The 17,086-nt window shown below is 33.0% G+C and overlaps 1 protein-coding gene across 5 annotated transcripts in view; it reads left to right on the forward strand.

Annotated features, from left to right (window-relative positions):
* Positions 1-234: 234 nt before the first annotated feature.
* LOC120777855 overlaps positions 235-17,086 on the forward strand; it is a 223,317-nt gene continuing 206,465 nt past the window's right edge. For 2 of the 5 annotated variants that reach the window (XM_040109398.1, XM_040109416.1), the window contains exon 1: positions 235-718. The gene's annotated coding sequence lies outside the window, so the exon portion shown is untranslated. The remainder of the gene's footprint in view (positions 719-17,086) is intronic. The other 3 variants (XM_040109407.1, XM_040109423.1, XM_040109431.1) reach the window with 3 other exon arrangements.

Below are 17,086 nucleotides of genomic sequence, written 5' to 3' on the forward strand. Positions count from 1 at the left end.
GGTTGCCGCGGAGTGGCATTCTCGAGCTATGCCATACTAAAATTTCGTGTGAACCTGCGAGCATTTTGCATTTCGGCCAGGTTGTGTATCCCCACTAGGTGCCAGCCGAGCGCTCGTAATGCTCGTCGTTTATCCTGTCGAGGCATTATAGTCGTCGTGCGCGTCGTCATCGCGCTCGCGTGCTGCCTTTGCCGTGCATGTGAAGGCATATTAGAGAAATCGTTGCCGAATTTGGCAGTAGATGCGTGATGGACGTTGAATTTGACGGTCGGCAATTTTTTTAATTTCGATGCTACGATTTCATGCAAGCTGTGCTTTTTTTGTGTGTGTGTAGTGAAAGTGTTGTCGTTGCATGAACGCGCTGTGCGCTTGCAGAAAACTCAACGAAGTAAATGACAAGTATTCAATGGTATTTCTAAATAATAATGAAATTAGCTTTGCTTAAGGCATAGTTCAATCAAAATTGTTGTTGGTGTTTTATATTTTCCTCACAAGAAAATTGCAATTTTTTTTGATGCGAAAAGTGAGTGTTGCGTAAAACATGAAAATGCTTCGAAAGTCACGTTGTACACCAGCATAAGTGTTTACAGTTAAACCAAAGTATTTGCTGAGCGAAGTTATCAAGTGAAAGTTCAAAGCGAAGCAGTGAATTTAGTGCCCACTGGGAGTTGGGAGTTGCTGTGAGGCCAGGAATACAAAGCAGCTGCTTTGAAGAAAAGTAAATATTCAACTTTATTTCTAAGAATTTCGGTGTGTGTGCGAATGTGTGTGTTGTACGTGCGATATGTCATGCACTGACATGAATTAAAAATGCGGCAGTTACTTCCTACTACATATGCCAACTTCTAAGCCAGTTTTACTTTTATTTTGCGTACTGCCACTGCATAGAAAATTTACTTCTTGTTGACCTCCTGCTATGCACTAGACATGCTGCTAAGAAGCGAAACGGAGACGTTTTCCACAGTTATTTTGCCAGCTTGCTGCATTGATGCAACTATATGCACATACATACATACATATGTACATGCAAACATATTTCGCTTGGAATTTCGTACAGCATTTTCTTCAAAGTACCACTAACAATTTTCATGCTTCTCAGTTTACAGTTTCTTGCTGCGTGCCATGTGCGTACGTGTGTGTGTGTCTGTGTAAGTGTTGGTGAGTGTTATTTTTGCTTAAAGGCAAAAACTGTCGAGTTTGCGGTTTCTTCTATAACTTCCACTGCTTCTGCGGGCATTACAAGCACTACAAACACACATACCTACACACATCCTCCGTTAGCCGCCAGCCCAACAGCTGTGTGCCACTTATTTGCAGGCAAACACCCAAACAAGCCTGTGTACTCTGTACACAGATGCACATGTGTGTGTGTATGTGTGTCGGTGTGTAATAGCGTGCGGCTGCTGTGGCAAGCTTGGAAGCACTTTGCGCTTATAAACTAGCAACTTTTATTTTTACTTTCTATTTTCACTACTTATTTTTTTTTATTTTTTGTTATGTGCTTGTGATTTTGGTGCTTGTAGCAGCCAAGCAGGCAGTCAGCCATTCACTCAGCCAGCCAACATCTTCTAGCTGCTCTCGAGCATGCTAAAGCTAATATTTTTCCATATAACCTACATTTCTGACAATGCCAGTGAGCAGCAGCGGCAGCAGGAACACAGTGTTTTGTGTGCGCCCGCCACGGCGTATGAGCAACCAAAACCACCATCTTCATACACTCACTCGTCGTCGTCTACTTGCTTGAGTGCTTAAGACGGCGGCCGTTTTATTTTATCACACATACTCACTCACATATAAACATACATATATAAATATATATATATATATCTTCCTTGTGTTGTTGTTTTTGCTTTCATTTTAGCTCTAAGTAATTTCGTTGCGTCATTTCGCACTCACTTTTCACCCTCTGCTGCCAGGCGTCGCTGACTGCCCGCTGCCAGTCAACTTGTCTGTGCAGCTTCCTTGTTTTGCTTAACGTTCGCTATCGGATTTGCTGGGATTCGCCACATTTTTACGTTTATTTAGTTTAGCTTCCACAACATTCCCAAAGAGCGACGATTAAAGCAAGCGCCAGCAGCTGGTTAGTAGTGGTTTCTTGTGCATAGAGCTATCGCTTTGCCGGTATGACAACATTTGTTTATCTAGCTCTCTTGTTCTGGAATTCATTAATTCATTTTCAGTTCGTGGAATTATTTTACTCTAAAGATAAGTTTCATTCATGGAAACATTTTCATACATATATTGAAAAGTATATACTTGTATATATGTAAGCATGAATATTCACACAAAAATTTATTTTGATCGCATTTCGTTCCATATTGGCGTATTTTGGCAACTACTTAGATTTTTAAGGTGACACATCTGCTGCCTGTTACCTCCATACTATGTGCTAATAAAATGCAGATTTGGCCATATTAATAGAAACGCATTATTATTTTGTTAGTCTACAGGGTAAAAAAATATGTTTCAAGTTTGGACAAGTTAGCAGGCATTCTCTATGTGATAATAAAACTTAAAAATAGTTTTTTCTAATATTAAGCAAAATTGTGACATAAAATATATATTTTTTATGTTCTTTTGCTTAATGCCTAAGAGCGGAAATATTCATCTTCAATGGAATGTATTCAGAAATGCTTATGAAAATATATATTAAACATTGTATAAGGACACCAAAAGTATTTATAAAAAATTTTCAAGGAGAAAAAATTTTTTATGACTAAAATTTTTCAAAAGTTTTTATAAAAAATATTCACTGAGAAAAAATTTTTTATGCAAAAAATGAAAAAAAGTTTTTATGAGACAAAATTCCTTATGGCTAAAAGCGTTTTATAAAATGTATACGCGTAAACATCTTTGATTTCGGAGTTTCGAAGTAAATCCAAGATGTTTTTTGTAGATTTTACTTTATTTTATCGGAGAAATTAAATAAGTATTTAGACATATGTAACTCTATAGCTTAAATTCATAACAACCCTTTGTATGAAACATTTCCGTTGTTCAGGTTGCGAACCTCTTTAAGATCTGAAATTACTGCTTATTATGTAATATTATTGAAAAGATGAGAACATCGAATATTTAACATATTTTCTAAGGAGACTAAATATTTTTAATTTTTTATACTAAAGTTATATAATTTTCTTAGCATTTTATATCAGTGTGCTGTCGATCAATGAAATATTATGAATTCCGACTATGTAAAAGTTAAAAATTCAAATATTTTGCAAACTAATAAGTAAAATATTGAATAATCAAGAGTTAAAAATTTATATTTCGAATTTTATATCGCCATTCTATTACTTTTTCAAACATAATCTACATTTATATAATATGTATAATGAGTAACCGCGTAAGGAAAAGACAATTTTGAGTTGCAGTGAGAATTAAAATAATTTTTGGCTACTAGGCTAATTAATTAATAATGTTTTATATTTTGTCTTGTATTTTCAATATTTCTTCAAAGAGTTAAACAACAAAAAAAAAACAATACGAAGAAAATAAAAATTTTTATACTAAAAATATTATGGTTTACAATATGATAACGTCGCATCTTGACAAAAAAAAAAATAAAATAATAACATACATAACATCTCAATTTATATACTCCGAAATTTATTGAGTGTTTTTTAAATTTGTGATAATACTGTTATCTGAAACTGTAATGAATTATTCTGAAAATTAAAAAAAAAAAAATATTTTAAACTCGGTTATTCCCACGCCATTTCTGGTGACTCCTCGGATAAAAAATGCGCCGACGTTGGCAAGATAACTCCTTACAGGATCATTTGAAGTGAAAAAAATATTTGTTCTAGTTAAAACTTTTACTTAGCACTTGGATGAAGAAAAATTGGATTTTTGGCAGACATTTTTACAAAAAAATTAAAATATGAAAATTTCAGTGAAAATTTCGCGATTTTTTTTTCAAATAGTTATAAAGAAAAAATTCATTTGTCCAAGTCTTTAAGAATTGTATCTCAAAGACCTGTGTAAAAGTTCAATAAAATCGGTTGAGCAGTTTTCGAGAACTCTTGTCAACCGACTTCAAAAATACTGTTTCGAGAAAAACGCGTTTAAGGACGGCGCACTAGCCTATTTAGCCTCGAACGCACAATTTCTGAAGGCTGTGTCTCCGATACTACTTGGATAAACTTAAAAATTCAGTACAATATTTTAAAGATTTTGTAGAATTTTATAAGACAATAAAAAATCGATTTTTTAAACCCGTAAGCCCATATAATCCCTTAAGTCTTAATTAATAAAACGTTCATTATATATTTTATAAGTGTCAGAAATATTTGTGTATTACAATAATATTAATTAGAATAGTATTATATTTGTTTTACTTGGATTTACTTTGAAAGCTTTTGTGTATAAATAGTGATTTCGAATCAACAAAATTAATGCGAAACCCAACAAATTGCTGTAAATGAAGAAGAACGGTTGTTCTCAAGCTAGTAGCGCTTCAAGAAAGTGAAGTTAAGCTTCCTTCCGGCCAACATTTATGGTATATATGAAGACAAATAAAATCAAAATTAATTTTTAGAATTTTAATAAATTTTTGACAATTTTGAGATATTTTCTGCATTATTAAAGCAAAATTTGTATACCCTGAACAGAAACTATAAAGTTTTATATATATATACATATAAATGACGAACTGAGTCGATTTAGTTATATCTATCTGTCTGTATATACAAGATCCCTCAGTTTTTTAGATATTGATCTGAAATTTTGCTTATGCCCTTTCTTCTACAAGAAACTGCTCCTTTGTCAGAACCACTGGTATCGGGCCACTATAGCATAGCTACAAACCGAACGAACGGAAACAAGTTCTTGTATTGAAAAATTTTTCATATGACGAGGTATCTTCACAATGTCATGTTTTTTTAGATTTTTTTTTAGCCTTATACAGCTAAAGGCATACATAAGACTTTAACTTTAGCTATAAATGTATGGTTAAATATAAATTGAAAAGAACCTATGTATGTCTAAACTGAGAAATTATTTTATGAGCAAGTATGAAAATCTAGCTTATCTTAGATAATTATAATTTATTTGATATATTATTAACAAAATCTTTGCACAACATTTATTAGAACAAAACGGCATATATATAAATATATTAAAAAAATATTTGAAAAAATAAGAAATGTTTGAAAAAATAATTGAAAAAAAAAAATAAAAAAAATACAAAAAAAATATTTAAAAAACAAAGAATAAATTTAAAAAAAAAAATTAAATAAATAGATTGAAAAAAATGTTACAAAAAAATATTTCAAAAACAAAAATAAATTGAAAAAAAATTTCCAAAAAAAATACCAAAAAATTAAAATATTTGACTAAATAAGAAATGTTTGAAAAACATATTTGAAATAAATAATTGAAAAAAAAAAACAATTACAAAATAAATATTTAAAAAAAATTTCAAAAAAAAAATATTTCAAAAATAATAAATTGAAAAAAAAAATTCCAAAAAAATTTAGAATAAAACTTTAAAAAATATAAGTTGGTTTCCACTTAGCTGGCCACCGCTGCACAAAATGAATTAGTGCAAAATCATGCGATTCATACGCAACTTGCATATGCTCTCAATTTGTAACTGTTGCCACCGCACGGTGCTGCTGCCAGAACTTTTGCCTGTCTGCCAAGTTGGAAAATTCTAATGCGCCAGCAATATTGTGCACTCAAATTCTCAGCATAACTTATATATCTGTTATAATTCTTTGGCTACTGCAACCAGCATGCACTTTTATTGTTGTGTTGCTTGGTTGGTTGGTGTCATTGTGCAGCTAGTTGTTGTTAAATAATTGCTGCTGCTTGAGCGCTTATACTTTTCAAGCATTCGTAGATGCTACTCATGCAACATAACGGCTTTTAGCAGTACTTTCTACTTATACTATACTTCCACTCGTAAGACTTGACTATATGAATTGGTCATTTTTGTTGTTGTTGTTGCAATATACTCACTTTACGTTTGCTGATATTGCTGTTGGTGTTGCTGTTGTTATTTGTTGTTTTATTTGCACAGCACTCTTTGCTTTCAGTTGGCAGCGTCGCTCTTTAGATTATTTATGTGGTGATTAGCTGCTTGAGTTATTGCTTAAATTATCAAGAGTGTAATAAAATTCTTTGGTGTAGCATGCGCCACGTAAATGAAAATTTACCAACAAATGCGTGCCACATGCATAAGTAGTCATACCCGCATGAGTATACGCATATACATATATATTGAGTGTATGTGTGTGTGCAGATAAACTTTTTCATGAACTTTCTTTCGAGTAAAACTCTTACGAATTGTCTTCAAATGTGTCCAGTCGCACATTTTTATAAACTTGTGCATGTATGTGTTTGTGTATGTGCAATAAACCAGTACGGCTGTAACAGCTCTGCTCCAGTTTCGCTTACAGTAAACTGTAGTAACTCAGCTAGTTTAAGTCTCGGTCGCCTTCTGGCTGCAGTCTTAATGCTCGGCAATGAAGTGCGAAGTGACAAATTGCTTTATTTATGTACATTCTCATATGCACACACACACACGGTATGCATAAATGCATGAGTGTTAAGTGTAGTGCGCTCTGTGTTGACTGCAATTCTCGGGATTATCTGTTTTTATGCTCTTCATATTTCTGTGTAAAAAAGCACTCTCATGTGTTATGTATGAATTTTTAAAGGATTTCATTCGTTAATACATATTACTCATACGCAGTGTGGCACTTGCTGCACTTGAATCAATGTGTTGAAATCAAAGTAGTATTTTCTGTTTTTAATGGAAAGTGCATATGACTGTTCGTAAAAGCAACATAAAATGCTGGCATCTTCTAGCAGAAGTTCATACAATTATCACGCACATATGTACACATATATACATAAATAAATACTTATGAGGATATATGGCGCGCTCATGCATTTCTTAAAGCAGTCAAGTATTTATGTATGAAGTACGTATGTATTTGAGCTTCCGATGTGACTACTGTAATGCTGGTATAAATTTTTGTTTTCATTTAGTTCACCAGCATATAAGAATTTCTTGCATTTTAAGCATCTCTTACAGCGCTCAGAAACTAAATTGATATACGAGAATTGAAGTAACAAAAGTAATTAAAGCAGTTATCATGAAAGCATGGTATGAGTTTGGTTGGTCTTGGTATAGTTTTTAATTAAATAGTTAGTGATAAAATCTACTACTCGATAGTTAGTGACAGCCCTAGCTGATTGGGTTGAGCGCGTGAACTTTATGAGCACAAAATTTTTGACAATAGAAAGATAATAAAATTTGTCAGTGCTTGGAAGACGTAAACGAGCTTCCTAATGCCTATTTTCATTAAGAAAAGTTTGGATGCTTAGGAATATTTTATACAATTGCCTGATATGAGATATATAGAGCTAGATCAAGTTTTTTCCAAATTTTATAAATTTTAGGCACAAAGAAACACCGTTATAAATAAAACACGCTCTCTCAATCTGATTAAGGTAATTAAGATAGTCACCAATATACGTGTTACAAATTCACTCGGTAGTTCGACTATCTTTATATTAAGTATATCGGGGCTAAGGGAGGTATTGGTAAGTATCTTTGGCACGAACTTAAAGAAAAGATTTGCTGTGAGTTGCAATTATATATCTCATAAATTGACTTATATTTTCAGTAAAAAATCAGCTATAGGCACAGGGGACCTAATACTCGGTGCCCAATGGCTTGAACGATTTTAGTTCGCTTTAGAAAAGTTTCGGTCATAAGCTGAAGCACTTGAAAGGAATTGTTAATTAAGGCTTTATACCATTATGAAAATTGGTTCTCTATTTGTATACTGGAATGTGAAATAATCAGATGAAATTTCAAGTTGTGGTATATGGGAAGTATGTACTGTAGTCCGATTTCTCCCATTTTTGACCCCTAGAATGTGAGAGGAATGTCAAGTACAAACTATCCGGCCGGACTCCGAGATATGTGATTTTACCAAAATGTGGGTGACATGTTTAACAATTTATAAGTCATCCAAGGGCTCCTTGCGAGTTTTCACTAAGACATTCCACAACAGTTGTTCAGTAACGTGTTTAATATTAAAGTATTACTTTTGTTATTTAAATTGAATTAAATAGGTTTAAACCGTTTTCCAGTTCACAACGAGTTCCTTTTACTGATCTTAATTTCATTGTAGTAACTGCGTAACTCAAAAATTCGTATGCTTTGCACCAACATTTTTGAAATTTTTGTTATAAATAGAACCATTTTTGTAAAAAAGAAAAAGTCCAAAATATTTTTTAGTCAGGAAGTGATCGTAGCACATATTGTATTTCGCTTGTAATTTTTAAGTTGTATTTGTAGACTTGAATAGAATATTTCAAATAGTTTTTTGAGTACAACCTTTTAAGGTTTTGCTGTCAGTTCATCTAACTCAATCGCTTGGCACTATAGGCTGCAGAAAAATAATTTTGAAAGAATCTTGAATCTCTCGATATAACCAGATTACTGATATGTGGATGTAAACTAAGCAGGCTAAAATGTTTGGTAAATAAAAAGGCGCCATTAGGTCTTCATTTGTTTCGAAGATGAATCGAACTTTAATGGGTTATGTACAGTCAGAAGGCCGAAAATAAGCGAATTTTCAAGAATTTTTCTGAAAAAAACTTTTAAATGAATTGATTCAAAATTTTTTACACATATTTTAATTTCATTTCAAGACTTACATAGCTAAGTAAAAATTTTTATTTGGAAAGGAACGACAGTTGATCTCCGGGAGCTCCTCTCAAAAAATACGTTTCGCGGTGACTACTATATCTCTGAACTAGATCCTTAATTATTAAAAAGAACCAAACAGTAAAAAGTAAGGTAAAGTTAAATCAAGTATAGAAAATCGAAGGGATACGCAAAATAAATTTTTTTGACAGAATGACGGTTTCTCTAAAAAAAAATCGATTTTTGGCCAAAATTTCGGTCTTGTTTTGGCCTTGTACTACCAAGCGCTCTGAAATGCCTGTTCTTAAATATATGAAAAAAAGGAAAAATATTAGGAAAATAAAATAAAAATAATCGATTTTTGAAAATACTAACTGTGTATAATCGCTTAATAAATTGATAGATTTCACAGTTGTCGGGCATGAAGATGGCGTGGCATTTTGAGTGCTGTAACATTTGATATTTCAAGAAATAATTAAATAGTACCACGTTTTAAGAACAATATTGCTTAAGATGGCTCTGTTTTAAATACCTCAGTATTTCAAGTTTTTATTAGAAGTAGTCTTTGACTAACGTTTTGTTAAGACATGTCAATTATTCTCGAATATAGAAGATTTCAAGATTAATGATGAAATGAAATTTAATATTGTTTTATGAGCGTATGTGAATTTTTTCTTTCCGTACTCTCAGGCATGAAATAAATGCCGTACTGAAAACTCGAATGTAGATATGTGTGAGAGAGTCTTCATTTTATCAGGATTTTCGTTAATGGAATGCGTCTCCACATCATGTCGCCCAATGTAGGTTTGAATGTTTTATATCTTTTGGTTTTAAAACCAAAATAGTTTTTCTTCCAAAAATTTTCATCCAATCTTGGTGGCCAATCGACCACGAGCTTCAATTTCAGTCATTAGACAGTCGGTTATAATGGCGCGATAACGGTCGCCATTGATGGTTACGTTCTCACCGGCATCAATTTTGAAGTTATGGACCGATGAGACCACCGGCCCACAAATAACACCAAATCGTTGTTATTTCTGTATGAAATGGCAGCTTTTGATTCATTTCTGTATGCTCTTCGTCCCAAATGCGGCAGTTTTTCTTGTTTACATACCCATTGAGCCAAAAATGGGCCGTATCGCTGAGCAATATTTGGCCGGAGAACGTCGGATTTTCTTGGAAATTTTCAAGAGCCCATAGAGCGAAACTATAACCCTTGGGAAGGTCGAGCGGCTTCGGTTCTTGCACACGCTGTATATTGTACATTTTCAATTTAAGATCTCGACGTAAAATGCTTCAAGGCGTTCCAAATTTTCTATCTGGTTCACATGCCTGATTTTTAACAAGATATGCACTGCTTATTCTTTTCATTGAATAAGAAAAATGTGATAGCAGCCAACAAAAATTAAAACCAGGCATTTAACTAAAAGTAACTACTAAACATAAATATAAATTAAGAAATAAATAAAATTACACATTTCTCAACAAATTACGTCATAAGTCATTTCATTTTATGCTGGCTGTTTCACAAATTTATTTTTACTGACACAGAAAGCCGGAAGGGATCCAGCAAGCATTGCTATAAAGGCAGTCCAAGGCAGCGAAGCAAGAGTAGACGCAGAAATAATGAATATATATACACACAAAACTGAAGTATGTACATGTATATATATGTATGTTATGGGTAGAGCATAGTTGCTGCGATGACAGCATTAGCAGCAATGCCAACTGCCTAACAACCAGAAAATTTGCTCAAAAAGGCATTTTTATTAAATTTTGCAAAATAACCACTTGACGTCAGTGCAAATGTTGTGAAAGTGTAAGAGCAACATACTTACTTAAATAATATACGTAAGTGTGTGTGTGTGCTGCTTTGACGCTGTTGCTGAAAGCATTTGAACTTACACAGCAAGCCGAGCATTGTATGAAAAACCAGAAATGTAACTTTAATCCAAATTTAATGCTCGGATTAGTAATGGCAGAGCAACAGACGACGGCGACGAGTGACGAACAACGTGGAAGCATCGGCAAGCAACTCAAAACCAAGGACGCAGCCGTGAGTGTACTAGTGTGTGTGGACGAGTGAACCCATAAACCGGCCAGTCTGTCAGTCGCACAGTCACTCAGTCAAGCAGCCAAGTCGTAGCAGGCAGGCAGGCAAGCCTTTGAGCTGCTGCGGCAAAGCAATGTCAAGTGGCCAACAAACGAGCAGCAGCTGCGCTCCCAAAAGTATACTTATATATGCGAGTCTACGTATAATATTTATAATGTGAATGTATTTGAGTTTCCTGTTGTGTGTGTGTGAGTGTGTGTTTATATGACATGAATTTGTTGATGTATGGCTTTGTGTTTACCCTTCTTTGCACGCCTAGAGACTTTCTTCGGCGCATGTGTGCACGCAAAATATTTGATTCAATTACATGTATGTATATGTGCATGTGAAGTTGTGTGTACCGTGAGTGTGAAGTGACGCATGCCAAGCGCAATATGAGTGATTTATTTCAAGTCAAATTAAGCTAGACTCAGCAATGTCAGCTTTGCTTTGCTCTGAAATGTTTATCGTTTGGTTAAAGTTGTGTTTCATTTTCCTGTAAAGTGTGTTGAAAGCTTGGTAATTGAAAGTTTGATCTAATTTGTAATTATAATTTTGAATAAATTTGAAATTAATCATAAATAAATATTTATTTATAAACTAGAGGATCCGTCCACGTTTTACTGTGGCTGATACAAATATAGTCCTACTAATGCCATCATTATTATTTCTATTAGTTATATTATAACTATTAGTTAAGGCGATATTGCATATTTGGTGAAGCAACTTGTGTTAGTTTACAAAAAAATGAATCGAAAAGCATTTCGTTCGTTAATAAAGCATGTTTTTTTGGGGAAAAATACTTTTGAATTTGGGCTGTGCACCAGTGAAATCAACCGAGCCCAATCGATAAACAGCCTAGTGGACTGACTAATATCTCAAGAGTGGAAAAACAAAAAAAAAAAATCGGCTGCTAAGGTTATAGCATCAGTCGTTTGGAATGCACGTGATGTATAATTCATCGAATGATTACTGGGCCAGTTTTAATTCATTGCACTGTGTATTTGGTTGCCGTTCTATTCTGCTATTCCCAATGTTTAGCAATTTTATTATTTTTGAGGAAGGATCAGTTTGAAATTGTACGCATATACTTCATCGTTCCCGTTTTAATATTGCACTTCTCTGTACAATGCTTTGAAAATTTTCCTGTTTCTCGGAATATAATATATCTTTTTATCAACTCACCAGTTACTCCTAGCAAAGTCTCCTTAATGCCTTGACGATGAAAATGTCAATGCAATTTTCTGTTGTGATACTAAATATATCTGACGGATTCGTCTTAAAAAAAGCTACCTGGTTCAGGCGCAAAATCAGATTTGCCATAACACTATGCATGTATGGATATTCAAAATTTTTTACTTATTTCCTCCTATTTTTGAATTACTAAAATATTGAAATAATTCTTGCATAAATTTTGAACAAATACTTAAGATTTTAAATTTATTTTTTTGTATTTATGAATTATATTGAAGTTTAACATAAACAGATAAAAAGTACTCTATATCCTTACCCTAGTTCTAAGCTACCTTTCTCTTGTTCTTTGAATTTGCTCCATAAGTTATAGTTATTTAGTTGAATATATGCATATATTTATGTATGTCGGTGTATAAGAAATGTGTTTCTCGAATAATTCTTATGGACTCAATACAATTGCACCAAAATGACTGTCTATAATTTTTGATTTAACGATTAGGATGTGTCAATTAAGAATAGAAAGCAGCTTGGGTATTCTGGAATAGCTATGGTGAAATTCCTAAGCCCTGCAATTCACAAATACGTTTTTGAAGTGTTGCAAATCATCAGAAGATCTCAGGTTTTAAGCTTAAGAGCCACTTCTATTATGAAAAAATTGAAATTTAAAATCGATTCTTGAGTTACAGCTTTCTAAAGGGCAATGGCTCAGTTCAATTAGCTCCGTAGGCTAATTTTTATTCGCGCATTTTTTCAGTTATTACTCAGAGATTTTGAACTTATATTTGGCAAGCCAAAAGCGATCAAAAATTTAGCTAATTATTTATGTACGCCATTGTACGTACAAGGTTTTTGAGTGAGAATTTTTTTTTTTCGATTTCACTCACAGAAGGACGGAATTATCATCAAGGCAGTAGGGAGGACATCAAACTTGAAAAGTACATTTTTTTTCTATATATTATTACTGTGCACTCAGACCTTAAACATTCACACAAGGTGTGCCATTTAATTCCCTTCTGAATGCATAAATATTAAAATTACTTATTCAATTTGTTTAATTTTTAGATTGTTATACCATGTACAGACCGGCACTTAATCAAAAGATTTCAGCTCTATCCAACAGCCGCTTATTTCACTAATCTTATAAATTTAACAAGATTTCGCCACACAAAAAATGACAGTTCTTAATCTCATCGCCGAGGTGATTTGAATCTAATCCACGCGAAAACTCTTTGAAAACGACTTTGATTTAGCACCATCTACTTGTCAGCATTGGAAGTCTAGCACATAATCACAGCTGATTTAGACACTACAAAGAGAAAAAATGTAAACAAACGAATGAATTAAACGCAATGAAGCTGAATTCACCTGACCTTCTTCGACTACTCAAATAAAAAAATGCGTGCATTATTTCCATAATATGGAAAAAATTTAAAAGAAGATGGCTTTTATAATAAAATATTATACAACAATGTTTTCTTTTAATTAATATTAAGCGATGTGAATTCTTGGTAAAAACATCACCGGCCAGTAAGAACGGCCTAGATTAGTGAAAAGATTAAATGTATTCTAATCAATTAAAATTTTGGTGATAACATTGTGTTAGGTTAGGTCGTAGGGTTGAACCAAAATCGTTGAATCTTACTTGGACAAATATTTGTTCCTTGAGTTACCCATAAATTTCTAAAAGTTGATCAGCGTTTCGTGCTTAATTCAAATTATCAAGGTTTCGCTAGGTTCGCCAAGATGTGTCGACCAAGACAGTTCAATCTCACTTTGGCAAAAGGCGGGAAATAGAGGAGGTAGTGATGAAGAGAGAAAGATGATTCCACCCTTCCATAGATTTTGCTGACCATTCTTTACAGAAACATTTTACGGCTTTTTGTCGGTCGGTGCCATTCTAAGCTCATACCATATATTAAGACTACTGCATATCCACTTACTTAAGATAAAATTAATACAATTTCCCAGTTACCCAATTTTTGATTAAACCACAATTAAAATTAAAGTTATTGGCAACTTTTAAATGATGCTCCATTAGTGGATTTTTACTAAAGAACTGTGAGGACAACCTTTGATGGCATATGTCATCAGTAGTAGCACCAACAGAAATTACTTGATATCATTCAAACACAAAAATGACTACTGTGACTACCGAACAATTTGTCATGGCTTAACTCGAGAACATTTCGCTGTGTCGAAGTTCAAATACTTTTAAGCAAAAAAGTTGACCTTGAGTTCTAAGAACTAAAAACGCATCCCACATTTTATGTAACAAGTTCCCACTCTTTGAACCCTTTTCATTGATGAAAATCTAATCGTTACAAATCAATGCTTCGAATAAATATGTATATATCGTCGCATTTCCGCGAAAGTATCGTATGTTACTTTTTATCGAAATTGAGATTTTAATGCCAAATTGTTAGAAAACTTATGTCTCGAATATCCTGCAAAATAATATAACTGAAAACGCTTATAGTTCCAATAAAAAACTAAGTTTCAATTTTATCGTATGTAACTGTGAATTTTTCTGTTCGCGCAAAATTATCGTATGTTCATACGAATTTTTTATGCATGTGCAACGAATTACTGCAAACGCACAAAAATATAGAGAGATAACAACATTTTCATATCTTCATTATGTGCTCTTTCGATTTTGCCGTTAATTCCTCTTTACGCCGTTAATTCTTGGTGTACGTTTTGATATTCATTGATCTATCTGGTGATAAGTGAAGCTGTGAAAGCCCAAATTAGTCTTCATTTAGTTTCAAACACATCAATAGTGAACAAAATATAAACAGTTGTGATCAACAAATGATTTATTTGTTATGGAATTTACCCATGGAAAAGTAAGTAGTTACTTATGCCTATAATTGTTTCGTTTAGCTAGCTCATGAAGTGTTTTTAGATAGATGTGAAGTGTAAGTAAATGTAACAGTATAAATGTATCAATTGTAGTCTATAAAATTAAGTTAAACTAACAAAATTGTAAACACCATAGCTTGTGAAATCACTAATCCCATATAGTGATAGCGATAACGATGATGAAGAGTGCTGCGTTGGAAAACGTGGACTTAAGCGCAAACCAGTGAGAAAGGAAAAGAGGAAAAATGACAACAGAGTACTTCCCTAATTCAGTGTATAAATACCAAATGTAAGAAGATTGGTTGTCGAAATTGTGTCAGCAGACATTTCCCGATCAAAATATTAACGAACATTACTAATTTATGTCAAACACAAGACGGCTAACATGGCTTCATGCAAATATCAAACGAAAGCAAATTCAAAAAAATAAGAGCTGGGCAGGAAGCAAAGCGTGTGCAAAAAAGGTGGAACTGGACGTTTGAATATTCTGGCTATTATTGGGATGAAAGAAATATTTAAAGTGCTTGCCAGAATTTTTTTTTTTTTTTGAAAACTTTAAATATTTCTCAAATGGTTTTGAGACATGCATTAAAGAAAACTATTAGTTTTGAAAGCCGAAAAACACCACATAATAAAACAGACCATCGTAAAATAGAATTTATCAAAGATTACATAAAAAAGTTGCCAGCAGTACCATCACACTATTGCCGTAAAAATAATCAAAAAGTCTATTTACCAAGGGAATTCAGAAATTTATCCAATTTATATAAATTGTATCTTAATTATTTGGAAGGTCAAGACTTAAATGAGTTCACAGTATCTTGCCGAATATTTCGAAATGTTTTTAATACAGAGTTTTCAATTGGCTTACATTTGCCAAAAAAAAGACAAATGCACGATTTGCGAAAATATAAAGTATATTAACAAAGATGATAGAGAAAAAGTTCAGAATTCAAAAGAATTTCAAATTCATATAAATATTAAAAAGCAAAGTACAGCTACTTTTCTCAAAGAACAGGCGGAAAGTAAAATGGGACACAAATTTCTTTGCGCTAGTTTCGATATGCAAAAGGTTTTGCATACTCCTTTTTCCAAAAATGTTACCCTTTTTTATTCACGCAAATACGCTTACTACAACCTAAGTGTGTATGAAAGTGGGACCCGAAATGGATACTGTTTTTTGTGGGGCGAAATCGATGGCAAGAGAGGCAGTAATGAAATATGCTCAGCTCTCTTGAGGTATCTTCTTATTCTAGATAGTCGGAAAAAAACCGATGATCTGAGCCTTTATTGCGATAGTTGCGCAGGCCAAAATAAGAACAAGGCTGTGCTTGCAAGGATATCATATTTTTTAAATTCTTCTATTTTCCTGAAAACAATAAAGATTACCTATTTACTTCCCGGACACACTATGATGCCGGTAGACTCAGTACACAGCACTATAGAATCTTTTATCAGAAACCGTAATGTTTGGGCACCCAGTGAATGGCCAACACTGATCAGAAATTCAAGAACAAATCCGTCAGGGTACGAATGCATAGAATTACATCACACTGACTTTAAGAATTGGAAACTTTTTGCGAACTCACTATTTAAAAATAAAACTTTAAACTTAAGTAAATTACGTATCGCTATTATTAGAAAAGAACAATTGTCAATAGATTTAAGCTACGGAGTATTTCGAAAACTCAAACAAAAAACTTATTAATCTGTTCAACGTTGTAATCAAAACATTGAATCTTTATATAGTTGTAAATTGCAATACATCGGCAAAAAAATTCGCAGACTTAAGTAATTTATGTAAAAATAGTATCCCACATAAAGTATCATAAGGAATACTTAAACCTTCGATTATTCAAATTTAATAAAGGACTGCTTTTGAGGAAACGTGATTAATAACATTTAAACTTAGTTTAATTCATTTTAGTAATAATAAAGTATTTACTGTAATAATAAAATGATTGCACTTACCTTTGTTAGTTTATTTCGTGTACAATAAATATTTTTTGCAATTACTCGTTATATCATACCTCTTGCGGCTGTATTAACCAATAAAACATATTTCACTTGAAAGTATCGTATGTTTAAAATATCCTAATTTTTTAGAAAAATGCGCCATTGCTGACAAAGGAATTAGAGTTATGGTTTCACGTTCATGCAGCTAAAAGGATTTGGATATGATTTTACTCCCATTCATGGCTGGGAGTGATTTAAAAGGCATATTTCCTTTAAAAATTTCGTTTTTACATACGATACTTTCGCGGAAA

Source organism: Bactrocera tryoni, chromosome 1, assembly GCF_016617805.1.
Source record: "Bactrocera tryoni isolate S06 chromosome 1, CSIRO_BtryS06_freeze2, whole genome shotgun sequence".
Taxonomy (NCBI): Eukaryota; Metazoa; Arthropoda; class Insecta; order Diptera; family Tephritidae; genus Bactrocera; species Bactrocera tryoni.